Source organism: Schistocerca americana, chromosome 1 (assembly GCF_021461395.2).
Source record: "Schistocerca americana isolate TAMUIC-IGC-003095 chromosome 1, iqSchAmer2.1, whole genome shotgun sequence".
NCBI lineage: Eukaryota > Metazoa > Arthropoda > Insecta > Orthoptera > Acrididae > Schistocerca > Schistocerca americana.
In genome coordinates, this window is record NC_060119.1 from 1,206,559,915 (window position 1) to 1,206,575,840 (window position 15,926).

Here is a 15,926-nt window from a genome sequence, read left to right on the forward strand (position 1 = left end):
ATGTAGGTCTAGTTTTCTGTATATCTGCCCTACGCCTCTTGTCGAAAACGGGAAGGGCCTGCGCTTTTTTCGAGTCGCTTGGTACCCCTCGTTGCTGCAGCGATCCGCGATAAATTGGTGCTAGAAGGGGTGGGTGTGGGGGAATGGTAGGCTCTTTCGCATAACCCTTCTAGAATCTTACAGCTGTTTTATCTGGTCCCGACGCTTTCCACTACTAAGCGATTGTAGTTGCTTTTCTATTCAGTGATCGATTATCTCAGTATCTGTCATTCCGTCGTTCGTACAACGACTGAAAGGAGGAAATGTGTTACGATCTCTCGCGGTGAAACACTTTCGCAACAACGAATCGAGTATTTCGGCCTTCTCTTTCTGTTATCTTCCGTATCGGTGTCGGTATGACCTCTGAGTGAATCAATAGATGATTTCAACCGAATACTGATTTTACATAAGACCAAAAGTCCTTACGATTTTTACTCAGCCCCGTCGACAAAATTTTAATTGCTCTCATTGCTTTCCTTGCGCTCATTTTCACTTCTTTCACCTAGGTTTTCACTGCTCTTGAATCTGTGATGAAGCTCTCTTTGTTTACATAGCAAATTTCAAACACTGCTATCAAACCACGGTGGGTCTTTCTCATGCCTAGCACCCTGCTCGGAAAATACTTGTCTAATCATATTGAACGAGGCGTTTGAATTTTTTCCATTATTGCTCCACATCTTCGTCCTCGGCACTGAATACTTTATGCGGTCTAAGCAGATGCTATCCAATTTGTATCTGGTCACACTTGCGAAACAAAAATATCTTCGTATTTGTCTTAACGTAGCTCGTAAAAGCCGTGGCCACGTGTCCATAGTCGCCATCACATCTTATGACCACAGATACCAACCTCTGTGTTATCTGATCCAATATATTCAGGTGTGTTTGTTTGTAGGAGATCAAAGACGTTACCTTGACAAGTTGGTTATGTAACCACGTGTTAAAAGTAACTTTCGGAAAAAAATTGAGAATAATATCACAACAATCCCCATCTCTGGCACCATTCTGATAACATGACTCTCCTGTACTTGGCAAGTTGAAATCACCCCACATTACAATAGCATGATCAGGAAAATTGCTAACTATTGTTTAAGCTCTCTCTGGAGCGCTCTGCCACTACAGCTCCTGGCCCAGGAGGTCTGTAAAATCACCCGATTTCTGTCTTTGACAGAGCTTTGATGCTTAACTGCACCCAGATTCCAGAATGAGACTTTCACTCTGCAGCGGAGTGTGCGCTGATATGAAACTTCCTGGCAGATTAAAACTGTGTGCCCGACCGAGACTCGAACTCGGGACCTTTGCCTTTCGCGTGCAAGTGCTCTACCAACTGAGCTACCGAAGCACGACCCACGCCCGGTACTCACAGTGCTTTACTTCTGCCAGTACCTCGTCTCCTACCTTCCAAACTTTACAGAAGCTCTCCTGCGAACCTTGCAGAACTAGCACTCCTGAAAGAAAGGATATTGCGGAGACATGGCTTAGCCACAGCCTGGGGGATGTTTCCAGAATGAGATTTGCACCCAGATTAACTCACATTCGGGATCGGTGATAACCTCGCTGAATAATATCGAGTTCTTTACTGTAATAAATACGCCGCCACCACTGGCGTCTAATCCATCCCTACTTAGGATTTCGTCAGCCAAATTTCTGTTACTAATACCATCTGGGGTGTTACGTCAGATGGCCACTTGTTACGACTTCTGCAGTACTTGTTAGCAGCACACGCTGTGGCTGCGCCAAAGACTGAGACGGAGTGGAGTTTTACGTCTATTTATTGAGCTTTCTTTACAATTCCTCCCTCGTCGTCACTGCCCAGCCCTGCGGATCCTTCCGCCTGCCTGCTACTGTGTAGATTCTCCGACAATGCGCGCGTAGTGCGCCACCAGTGCTCCGCTGAAGTCAGGATGCCCTGTGGTTTTGATGAACTCGTCGCCGCTCGGCAGCCCAGTATGGCACCTCCACGGAGCCACGTCGCCGTGAGGTCAGCTGCCACCGCCTGCTGCACCGGCGGCTGGGAAGCCGTTAGTCGCGATGTCCGCGAGGTCCCGTCATGGACAGACCACGCGCCGTGGTGCCGGGTTGCCGTGGAGTCCGGGCGTCAGTCCCCGGCGGCGCCTGTGGCCAAGACCGCGCTGTGGCCGGTCCTGCTGGAAGTTCTCGCTGTAGTTATTCAGCCACGGTGCCGACCGGGCTCGGGCCAAACTCCAGAGCTGAAGTTGACATCTGGCGGCGAACGGAAGACTCCTGCGAGCGGGAACAGACTTCCGGAATCGTCACCTACAAAGATTGAACATTCGAACTGCTTCCTAATGGCTTCTGCCCGTTGCTGCCTGCGCTCATTTATATCCGGCAGGAGGACGTTTTTTACCCTCTGTGGCAGCTTCTTGTTATTACTCCCGCAGTGTATTGTAGCTTAACTTAGCGTGCTAGACTCACTTCCCTTACTCAGCACTCTCCAGGCTTCGCTCGGCGCTCGGTCTGCGTGCGTCCTTGCGTCAGCCGGTTGGCAGACTGCAACTGTCAGCAAGGCTATCTGTGCCGCGCCTACTTCGCAATGCCGCGATCGCCAGCTGCCTCTGTTTTGCCATTCTCCATTGCGTGAAGCAACGCTTAGTACATGTGGCCGCAACAGGGGATTACGACATTCAACTAGCGATACTAATTCTGGGCCCTTGACCTGGATGTTTCTGCAGTGTACTAATATCATATTAACCTTCTCTGTATCTGATCTGCGAGGACAAGCAATCTCCGAGAACACTGTGGCTGACGTAACTTCGGTTTTGGAAGGCAACTGATCTCTGATCCCAAACGGGATGGGGGTCTCTAGCCCAATAAACCTCCCTGTGCGTGCCACACGTACTTCACTGTCGTAGTAGCCGCTTCCTGCACGCCTGACGCCTGCACACCTGACCTATTAAGGAGAATCCTACATCTCCACCCCATAAGGAGGTCGAGAAATTCGCATCTGATAACATCGCCGTGTCGCCTAAGCATGTTGTTCACATGTTGCATTCTGCTCCATCCAGAAGACGGCGATCGTCCCTATGTACGGTTCTCCAAATACACGCCTTAGCGATGCTAGTTGACTTCACCAAAACAGCCACCCGCCGAAAGGAGTTTAGTTTGGCCTCAGAACCCAAGCGGCAGGCGTCATTCGTACCGATATGTGCCACTATATGCGGACGGTTACGCCCATTGCACTCAATAGCAGGGGGCAGGGCCTCCTCCACGTCAAGGACGAGACCCCCAGCAAACACGCATGGTGCACACTGGCTTCCTTTCCAGTCCTTCATGCTACTTCTCCTAAGCGCTCTGTCACCCATCTGGTGTTGCAGCTCCCAGTGCCTAGCATACCTACCCTCTGCATTTGTCCAGACCGGCCAGGCGAATCTGCCACTGGCCCAGTAAAAGAGGCGTCCCGTTCTGCCTGACAAGTATTAACAACGCTGGGTAGCACCTCATACCTGTTGTTGAACCGTAAAGAGCCAGCCGTGTGGCCTTTCCCAATCTACATCTACATCTACATCTACATGGATACTCTGCAAATCACATTTAAGTGCCAGGCAGAGGATTGATCGAACCACCTTCACAATTCTCTATTATTTCAATCTCGTATAGCGCGCGGAAAGAATGAACACCTATATCTTTCCGTACGAGTTCTGATATCCCTTATTTTATCGTGGTGATCGTTCCTCCCTATGTAGGTCGGTGTCAACAAAATATTTTCGGATTCGGAGGAGAAAGTTGGTGATTGGAATTTCGTGAGAATATTCCGCCGCAACGAAAACCGCCTTTGTTTTAACGATTTCCGCCCCAAATCCTGTATCGTTGCAGTGACAATCTCCCCTATTTCGCGATAATACAAAACGCGCTGCCCTTCTTTGCACTTTTCCGATGTACTCCATCAGTGCTATCTGCTAAGGATGTTACGCCGCGCAGCAGTATTCTAAAAGAGGACGGACAAGCGTAGAGTGGGCTGTCTCCGTAGTAGATCTGTTATATTTTCTAAGTGTCCTGCCAATAAAATGCAGTCTTTAGTTAGCCTGCCCCACAACTTTTTCTGTGTGTTCCTTCCAATTTAAGTTGTTCGTAATTGTAATACCTACGTATTTAGTTGAATTTACGGCTTTTACATTTGACTGATTTATCGTGTAACCGAAGTTCAATGAGTTCCTTTTAGCACTCATGAAGATAACCTCACACTTTTCCTTATTTTGGGTCAACTGCCACTTTCCGCACCATTCAGATATCTTTTCTAAATCTTTTTGCAGTTTGTTTTGATCTTCTGATGACTTTATTAGTCGATATACGACAGCGTCATCTGCAAACAACAGAAGACAGCTGCTCAGATTGCCTCCCAAATCGTTTATATAGATAAGGAACAGCAAAGGGCCTATAACACTACCTTGGGGAATGCCTGATATCATTTCTGTTTTACTCTATGACTTTCCGTCAATTACTACGAACTGTGACCTCACTGACAGGAAATTGCAAATCCAGTCTGGAACCGCGCGACCGCTACGGTCGCAGGTTCGAATCCTGCCTCGGGCATGGATGTGTGTGATGTCCTTAGTTTAGTTAGGTTTAAGTAGTTCTAAGTTCTAGGGGACTGATGACCTCAGAAGTTGAGTCCCATAGTGCTCAGAGCCATTTGAACCATTTTGAACCTCTCTGACAGGAAATCGCAAATCCAGTCACATAACTGAGACAATATTCCATAAGCACTCAATTTCACTACGAACCGCTTGTGTGGTACAGTGTCAAAAGCCTTCCGGAAACCCATAAATACGGAATCGATCTGAAATCCCTTGTCAATAGCACTCAGCACTTCATGTGAATAAAGAGCTAGTCGTGTTTCACAGGAACGATGTTGACTGTCTGTCAATAGGCCGTTTCCTTCGAGGTAATTCATAATGTTCGAACACAATATATGTTCTAAAATCCTGCTGCATATCGACGTTAACGATATGGTCCTATAATTTAGTGGATTACCCCTAGTCCTACTCTCGCCTTCCGGTCGGCGATATACGAACCCAGCACTGTCTCCCACTCACTCTCGGGTGAGGACAGATCATTCAGACAGCTGTGTATCGGAAGACGTAGCGACAACGAGGTCACCAGAGGACTCCAACTGCACCAGCGATGTCGCAGGTCTCGTCAACGGAGCTCCGATGTCGCCGCAGCTTTCAGCATTAGCCAGAAGCCTGCCCACTGTAGCCAACGCAGTTTCCACCGGTCTAGGAACAGCAGCGAATTCTCCTTTTGTCCACTCACAACAAGCACAGTTCCTAGCCATATCGTACTGTGTAAAAATTGGGTGTAATGTCTCAAAAAATACAAACAAAGCAGTCAGAATTTACTTAGAAACTGCTAGCATACCACGAAAGGGAGAAATTTACCCGACTCTGGTCCTACTAACGTTGGCGTCGATGCATTATACAACGAGGAGAATAAAAAATACTGAAATCTACTCGGCAGCATTAGCCTGAGACCGCAAGATCCGTAACCTCATAATACAGATAAAAACTCCTGTGATGAAAAGACGGTATCAACAGGTACTTTTTACTAGAAAGTCTGCTTACCAAAAGGCTACTGCAGGAAATATATATGCAGACTCCAATGCACTTACCCGGACCACGCATGATATGCTAACACGATATTTAAACTTCAAAACGTGACGTGGCGCTTCTGAAGACAGAAAAATACACGAGAAATCCGCCTCACACAGGAATATGTGCTAAGGTTTACGCAAAAACGAAAACTTAAAGTAATTATCTAAACACTAGCTCCAAGGTAAAATACACAGATATAGATCACTTCTTAGCAGAAGTACGTGAAAAAAAAACGCAGCCTAAACTAAATTACTCCGTATCAGACAACTGCTGCTGCTACCCATCTCGGCTTCTGCCTCTAGACTGTGTCGTGTAGGATAAAATACGTTACTGTCTCCGTCAGCTTCATAGCCCAGCTTTCCCATCAAACATTAAGATGGGTTCTTCTACAAGAACCGTCCTCTAAATCAAAATAATTTCAGTATTTTTCACGCACAGCACATAATTCTGATGACAAAGGTTAACTTCTTGAGAGGCATGTGAGGCGAGCAAAGGATGACGAACAGACGGCATGTGACTAGGGAACGCGCTAACTTCTCTTGAACCATTTACCTCTTCTCTTAATACTGGCAATTTACTAGATGATGGATAAATCAAGAAGTGTGAAAATTTAATGACTTGGATGGGCATTAAGCAGATGCAGCTTGGGTGTGATTTAGAATACCAATAGATTTAGAAATCAACTTTGAATTTATTAATTTTACAAAGTGTATCGTTAGCATATGAAGGCGAGTTATTCGGGCGCCTAGAGTTGTTGCCAGGTGAGGTGAATTTGTGCAGCTGAATGCCAGCAACTGGCCTCATAGCCGTGAGTGCGGTGCACCCAGGCCAGCCGGTTGCTTGCATGGCCTTTGTGGAGGAGATGGCGGCATGTTAGAGACGCTGAAAGAGGGATTCTTACAACTCTCAGAAAATCTACAATAAATCACAGCTACATAATAAATCAGATCTGAATGATCGGCGATCTCAGGAAAATGAGGTGCATCCAGTGACACAACGATATTTTTTTAGCTCGTGGTCTAGTGGCTAGCGTTGCTGTCTGTGGATCACGGGGTCCCGGGTTCGATTCCCGTCCGGGTTGGGTTTCTTCCATGCCCGGGGACTGGGCGTTTGTACTGTCCACATCATTCCATCATCATTAGTGAACGTGGCGAGATTGGACCGTGTAAAGATTGGACGTCATACGGGCGCAGTCGAGCGCCCTATAAATCAAACATCATCATCATCGCAACAATATTTTAATACCTTTAAAACTACTGAAACAATATTTACAGCTGCGTTTGATAAAGGTATTTGGATTTTCACAGTGAATCACTGGATTAACAACATTTAAGTGCTTCGTACAATTTCAACAAAAGATACCTTGTATAATACCGTACTACAGCTGTTATATCTGAAAGCTACGTATCTGTATCTATTTTATTCATCGATTTATGATGTCTTTTATATCTTTTTATAGTCTAACTTTCGAAGGGACTTTATATTTCGAGAGGCCTGAATGTGCTCCAGAGTAGGACTATAACATTTTCCGCTTGCACTACAAAACTGAGCATAGACTTATGAGTTACCATTCTTCGTAGGGCATGTGTTAATTTGTGAATCCTTATGTCGAACGCTGAACTTTTTCGAGCTGTTCAATATTCCGTGCATTGTGATCACGAAATGGACTTAGTTTCAGTCTATGTTTGATGGCTATTTAGATTCGGGATTTTGCCGCCATTCTCATAACGCTGTCGACATAACTTTTCTGCATTTGATAACGCATTTTCTGTCTTTATCTTAACTGGATATCGTAGGACCACTTCCGGTTTTTATTGGAGATGTCCTTTCTTGAATAAACACTATAATACCCTGTCCGTCTACATCAGTTACAGACGTTAGAAGAGAACCGTGCTTATTAAATTACTCGTTTATCTACTGTTTTTTTTATTTCTGTGTATTTTATTATATCGCAAATTTAGCCAATGGACAGGCTATTTGACTGCAGGATCGCAGCTACAGGTTAGCTGCTGAACTTGATAGCAGATGTGTACGAGTCGACCATATGATTACATCGAGCTTTTTTTTTTTTTTTTTTTGAAAAGAGCCGTACAAAGTCCAACTACTTAAAGTTCTAACACCATCAGGTAAGGACGCAACTGGTTTGCTCGTATGGACTGCTGGTTAGAGAGCAACTACTTGTGGGGTGGTGGGTGGATATAATTGTTATTAAATATAATGTATTTAGGCTGTTGTTTGCCGTTCTCAACACTGGCTCTCTAACTACAATATTGGCAACCAGAAAGTGATTAGCAAAATGTGAAGCCTGTAATTAGAGTTCCTAGTGCCCACTTCATCTTGAAATACACTTATAGCTACAGCTTATAGCTCTGAGGAATTAGGAGATTGTCTGGGGTTCATAATCAAAAATGATTCTCTCTAAAATGTTCACTATATTCTGAAAATCACAGACAAAAAAATAATCCACACAATCCAACTACCAGAGCAATTCAGAGTCTAATGCGCTGATGAAACTATAACTGTTCAAATTAAAGGTTTAAGTGAATGCTCGCCATAATTTGATGATAATCTTCATCAAACGCCACGCTAAATAATGGTAGAATGTCTGTCCCGCGGCGGCACGTGAAAATAGGACATACGCAAACTGAAGATAGATCATTAAAGTCATCCCAGAATTAACATTTCACTCGAAAACGATTTCATGGTTACGCGTATCCCGAGTAACTTATTACAGCATCCGAGGCTGTTTATATCAACGATACCGATGCGACGCGACTCCCGGCACAGATGGTGCGTTAATCAGCGTCTGGAGAGAACTGGGGCCTCCTCTTCTCGCGCAGCGTTCTTATATATAAAGCCGCGGTGCGGACGGCTAAGGGAACGCCTGATCAAATCCGCTCTCCCGAGTAGCCGCTGGGCTAGTAATGCACCACTTTAAGCTATCGAATAAATCATTGCTTCCTTTGCTGATGGCCGATGAACCTCTCAATTTAAATGTGCAATCAGCACACAGGTAAGTAATCATAATAAAAGTCTGACGTGGCTAAGTCAAACATTTTAGGCGAGAGAATTAATTTAATTACACTACACACAGTAGATGAGCTCTGAACTTGCTCTTTGGAGATACGCTATCGCTATAGTTTTATAGTTATTCAGTTGAAACTTCTCACATCTTTATGATTATAGCGGATCACCCTTCTACGTAAATTTAAACATCCTAGCTTTATTTATTCGCCTACTTAATCTATCTTGCTTCCTTAATTTTTAAGAAAAAAAACAGAAAATCATCAATTTCAACTAAAATTTTAATTGTGAGATCCAGAATATTGTTTCTACTAAATTATTATGCAAAAGGAATCTAAATATAAATTTTTAAGTTTCTAGCTCTTTTCTGTTGCGCCAATGATTTTTACAGAAAAACATCCAAATTTCTAAAATGGTTAAAGTTATTGAACTGATATTCAACACATATTGATTTAGTATTACTCCTGACATGCTAGAAACGTTTCAGGTTATTTACTTGATTTTTAAAGTATTGTGAAATATTTATGACGTCAGAGCTAGTTACAGCGGACTGGCTGGCACACAATGGAAAGACTGATGTGAATTTTATACGGCGTGAGTAGGCTGCTTCCCTACATACTCAGCAGAAACCGTTAGGTAACGTCGCAAAAGACAATGCTATATATATCGCCATTGAGCATTCATTGGGTTCAGAAAGAAAATTATTTTCATAAGCCACGATACTCGACTCCCATAAGCAGTTCCTTACATGAACAATCGCGTTAATACATTGAAAGCATCATTGAGAAAATATAAGTCAACATAGGCCGGCTTTTGGATGACCAGTTTCACAGTAAAGAACTTATTTCATTCATCTACCTACCAGTCCCCTAGAACTTAGAACTACTTAAACCCAACTAACCTAAGGACATCACACACATCCATGCCCGAGGCAGGATTCGAACCTGCGACCGTAGCGGTCGCGCAGTTCCGGACTGAAGCGCCTAGAACCACTCGGCCTGTTCTGTCCACACCCGTTTCATTTTCCTTAAAGTCATTATTGCGTCACTCACTCCAGTCTGTTTCCTTCAGAAATTTACGCTTGAACTAGAGTCGCGAGATATTATCTAAGTACACTGAAACTATTTCTTGATAAAGATTCAATACTTCAACTTCATTGCTGCACGTACTCCTTTGCCATGTGCCTCTTTTCAGGGGTGTATTCTGTCATGGGTTCATTTTTACGGATGATAATGTCCGACCGCAGCGAACAGAGCAAGTGCAGCGTAGTGTACCCACCCGTCCCGATATTTCCGGACCTTCACCATTATAGACCTTCTTATCCTGACAACCCGACTGGCTGCTGTTTTGTCCCGACTTTGCAAAATACTATTACGAGTTCGGCTCATGCACTAAAGTAAAGCCATCTGTTAGTGCCAGGGACTGTGAAACCAATCTTACAGTGCCAGTTTAACTCAAAATGGTTCAAATGGCTCTGAGCACTATGGAACTTAACTTCTGAGGTCATCAGTCCCCTAGAACTTAGAACTACTTAAACCTAACTAACCTAAGGACATCACACACATCCATGCCCGAGGCAGGATTCGAACCTGCGACCGTAGCGGTCGCGCGGTTCCAGTCTTCAGAGCCTACAACCGCTCGGCCATCCCGGCCGGCCCAGTTTAACTACAAGCTGACTTACATGCAGTTTTGCAAATCCGTAAAAGGGAAAAAAGAGTTGCTGAAAGAGGTGAAATCTTCCGAAAAATGTGGTGTACCAACTACTTCTAGCGCTTCTATTTCTGTTCTAAATAAAAAGTAATTACATTAAATAAATTTTTTACTTCATTTCTGCACCCTCAGAGAGTCCCGACAAGGTCTCAGCAAGATATGGCAACCTAGGTAGAGGACCTCTTGAAACGAGAAGATATTCGGCGAACGATCTGGCATGCCTATTCCCCTGACATAAATCCCATCGGCCACGTGTGAACACGTATTACAGCGCGTTCACATGCACTGACGACCATCCATCGGTTGACAGACGAGCTGATCGAGAAATGGAACGCCATACCGCAAGAATTCCAGCCTTGCGGCCAGCGTGGTAGAACGTGATCATCACGAAACGTTTGTAAAGTACAGGGGACCATCATGAATAACGGTGACTTCACTGTAACTATTGTCTTTGAATAAAAGTGTCATTTCTGTTCGTCACTTTGGGTATTTCTTACATTTTCCTTCAGCACTATACAGCATCAGTTCTTTTTACATACGATTTTCATCGAGCTACGTTACCCGGAAGTGAAAAATCATGCGAAAGTTACTTTTGGCTTCACGTTTTACACACCATTTACTGGGGAGACGGTCAGCACCGTTTGTGACAGATATGTAGAGCACCGTCGCCACGAATGTTTGCTACAACTTGAGAAACCTGCTTTGCCGGATCACGGTATAATCGAGGGGCACAGATTTATGTATGATGAGACACAGACAGCTTGCTCCTCTCTATTGGGACTTCGTCTTAAAGGAAGTGATTGAAATTAGAGCTGCACATACACTGAAGCGCCGAAGAAACTGGTATAGGCATGCGTATTCAAGAACAGCGCTATATAAACAGGCAGAACAAGGCGCTGCGGTCGGCAACGCCTATATAAGACAACAAGTGTCTGGAGTAGCTGTTAGATGGATTACTGTTACTGCAATGGCAGGTTATCAAGATTTAAGTTTGAACGTGGTGTTGTAGTCGGCGTACGAACGATGGCACACAGCATCTCCGAGGTAGCGATGAAGTGGGGCTCTTCCCGTACGACCACTTCACGAGTGTAGACATCGCTGCGACCGGTAAAAGATCCTGCAAGAACGGGACCAACAACGCCTGAAAAGAACCGTTCAGTGTGACAGAAGTGCAACCCTTCAGCAAATTGCCGCAGATTTCATTGCTGGGCCATCAATAAGTGTCAGCGCGCGAACCATTCAACGATCATCGATATGGGCTTTTGGAGCCGAAGGCCCACTCGTGTACTCTTGATGACTGCCCGACACAAAGCTTTACGCCTCGCCTGGGCCAGTCGACACGGACATTGGACTGTTGATGACTGGAAACATGTTGCCTGGTCGGACGAGTCTCATTCGAAATTGCATCGAGTGGAAGGACGTGTACGGGTATGGAGACAACCTCATGAATTCATGGAACCTGTATGTCAGGCAGGAGACTGTTGAAGCTGGCAGAGTTCCTATAATAGTGTGGGGCGTTTGCAGTTGGAGTGATATGGGACCCCTGGTACGCCTAGATACGAGTCTGACAGGTGACACGTAAGTAAACATCCTGTCTGATTACCTGCATCCATTCATGTCCATTGTGAATTTCGATGGACTTGGGCAATTCCAGCAGGACAATGCGACACCCCACACGTCCAGAAATGCTACAGAGTGAATCCAGGAACACTCTTCCGAGTTTAAACACTTCCACTGGCCACCAAACACCCCAGACATGAACGTTATTGAGAATACCTGGGATGCCTTGCTACGTGCTGTTCAGAAGAGACCTCCACCCCCTCGTACTCGTTCCCATTTATAGACAGCCCTGCAGGATTCGTGGTGTCAGTTCCCTCCATCACTACTTCAGGTACTATTCGTGTCCATGCCGTGTTGTATTGCGGCACTTCTGCGTGCTCGCGGAGGTCTACACGATGTTAGGCAGGTGTACCAGTTTCTTTTGCTCTTCAGTGTAATATTATAAATGGAGACAAGGGCTACCCCTTGAGTAAAATGCAGAATCTCGTTTTACTTCAAATTAAAAAGTAACGGTCATTGACTCGATAGAAGCGCGTACTCCATAGTGATTCATCGTTTCTACCAGCTTGACCACTGTGGCGTAATGAGGGCAGCAGCGACAATCGCTCGCGCAGGCACGATATTTAACTATTGTATATAAATTGGCACCAACTTGATAGATGCGAGCAATAAGAACTAGCATGTGTTGATAATTTAGTACATTCAGCAATAAACTTCTGCGAATCTAGTGTTTTTCCGTTATTTGATAACGAATCGTTGTATTATTTGAGAGATATAGAGGCGAGTGAGTGAGTTAGGATTTACCCCAATTCACTGCTAGATGCTCCGTGTCCCATAACGCGTCTGTGCGCAGCATACAAGTATTGCACCATGATTAAGAATGAAATTGAAATTTGAAGTTCTTTTATAAATTTTCTCAACATATCCTTTACTGTAATAATGTTTAAACTGTCAAGTATCAGATTGATTAGCTCAATATTTTACCTAAATTCATCGTTTTAAGAAAAAAAAATAAATGCCGCTAAATAATAATTATCAGTAGTCACGGCGAAAGACAATTTAGCAAGAACGGACCGTGGAGGTCGCCTCTGAACTGCTCATAGTACTGTTTAGAACAGAGAGATTTACTGTCAGTACGAGTATTGCAACGTTGTGCGTGTGAAGCTCGATTAAATATATGTATCAATTGGAACTCAAAATCTTCATTTATAATTATAGTCCTAATCCCGCTGAGCAATTAGAGAATAGAATCATTTCTTTCAGTGGGCTGGGCAAAAATGTGAACTTGCAGACTGGGAACTATAGTCAGTATGTTCTCCGACGCTTTCAGGCTGACCACGGATAGTGTAGCCAGGCTCTCGTAAAAGACGGCGAACAATATTTACAACAACTCCAATTTTCTCCTATGATTGATGATTAATAATATGTTAATCAACCCGCCGCCCCACAAGTTGGAACAGAAATTGTTTCATCACAATGTAGTTCTAAAGGCGACGCTTCGTGTAAATTGCACTCTAGTTTTTCAGCTGCAAGTTATGTTATTCATAATTTGTGCTCTTCATGCGTGGATTCTCCCTCGGGCATGGGTGTGTGTGTGTGTTTGTCCTTAGGATAATTCAGGTTAAATAGTGTGTAAGCTTAGGGACTGATGACCTTAGTAGTTAAGTCTCATAAGATTTCACATACATTTGAACATGCGTGGATTGCTTAAGACGTCCGTTAGTAAATCGGCCCGAAGAGAATTAACTCTTTGGATTCCGTTGTAAATATGTTACTCGTGATCTGATTCCGTTCTTTTCGCATCCGTAATACTGAGTGAGGTAATTGATTCCAAATCTCTTTTTTGTTTCGTATAACAACAGAAGCTGTTTCCGTTACTTGGTTATCAGAGGGCTTATATGTACATGTTACTGCTTAGTATTCTGAGTGTGAACTGCTAGATTTAAATGCATTGTAAGTATAATGACGGGAAAAAAATCACAACACCCAAGAAATAGTTAATGAAGAGTAATTTAAGTGATTAACATTGTAAGATCATATGTTAATATAAGCGCGAGATAAGCTATTGTAAATATGAACTGCTGGTACATTAATAACCGGTGTAACCACCAGAACGTTGAATGCAAACGTGCGTGCATTGTGATGTACAGGTGTGGCATGGAGTTCCTTGCCTGTTGTACTTGGTCAATACAGAGATGGTTAATGCTGTTTGTGGATGACGCGGCAGTTGTCGTCTGAGGATGTCCCATCTGTGCTAGATTGGTGACTGATCTGGTGATCGAGCTGGTCAACGCAACGTGTCGACACTCTGTGGAGCATGCTTGGTTGTAACAGCGGTATTTGGGCGAGCGTTATCCTGTTCGAAAACAACCCCTGGAGTGTTGTTCGTGAACGGCAGCACAACGGGTCGAATCAACACACTGACGTACAAATTTGCAGTCAGGGTGCGTGGGATAACCACTAGAGCACTGCTGCTGTCATACGAAATCGCGCCCCAGACCATGACCCTAGGTTAGGTCCAGCGTGTCTGCCACGCAAGCATTGTTTGGTTCAAATGGCTCTGAGCACTATGGGACTTAACAGCTATGGTCATCAGTCCCCTAGAACTTAGAACTACGTAAACCTAACTAACCTAAGGACAGCACACAACACCCAGCCATCACGAGGTAGAGAAAATCCCTGACCCCGCCGGGAATCGAACCCGGGAACCCGCGCTTGGGAAGCGAGAACGCTACCGCACGACCACGAGATGCGGGCGCAAGCATTGTTTGCAGGTCCCTAAGTGGCCTCCTTATAGCCAACTCACGGCGATCATTGGCACCGAGGCACAACCAGCTATCGTCACAAAACAAAATAAACCTCCAACCTGAACTCCAATGAGCTCTCGCTTGACACCACTGAAGTCGCAAATGGTGAGGGTTTCGGGTCACTGGAATGCACGCTACGGGGCATCTGGCTCGGAGTTTGTAAAGACATTGCTTTCCTCGAAAGTCGATAATTTTTTGTTTTCTTTTGTGCGTTACATTGTCATAGTACGTATGAATCATTTATTTCAACTATTCTTTATTTTTTAATACGTCACATTGTTTCTTCATTCATTTTGCTACTGTTTTATATTTTAAATTGTACGAATATGAGTGTCCCGGTTTTATATGCTTGGTAAATCTTTGGTTAGGCTAGGAGCAGTATTGTGTCAGAGAGAGAGCGAACGACTATCGATAGAGAGCGTGCGAGTTGTTGTGGTATCGTGGCCGGTTCGCGGGTGGAGAAACGTTGCAAAATTCGGCGTGAAAGACGGTGATACGCGGAGGAACAATTAATTACAGTGCGTCCGCTGTGTTAATAGGAGATCGTGCATTATTAAGTGAACAGTAAAACCTGAAAACTATATCGAGTGTTTGCGGTGACGATTTTACATACTGTGTGAACTTGTGACAATTAGCCGTGAACCAGACACGACTGTCGTGCGGAGACACTAACTGTTAGAATTGCGAGAAAGTGGAACAAACCAAAATGTTAAGCAAAAGAACAGTGCTGTGATTTGATCAAGAAACATTTATTATATCATCCAAACTGTCTTAAAGACGACGACGTAAAGTGAACTGATGTTTAACGGACTGTTATAGTGATAAACACATGTGACTGTTTTCCTGTGGCAACACGGTGAAAGAACTGTGCGAAGTATTGGCATTAACCGGCTATATATATCGTAAATACTGAAGACACTGCAAAATTCCGACCTACCCGCACCGCATGATTAATAAACTTTGAATGATAAAACGTCGCGCGCATAACGACAACGCACACACTGGAACTATTATCATCGCGCCAGTGCTGCCAGCTGATTCGACTACAACGGAGACGTGGACCGCCGCCGTTAACTGGAATATTAATGAAACAGGAGGATCCATTATTATCTTCACGCCACAAACCAGGATTAACTTCACACATCGCCCGCGTGGACCACCGCTGACGTCATCGCAC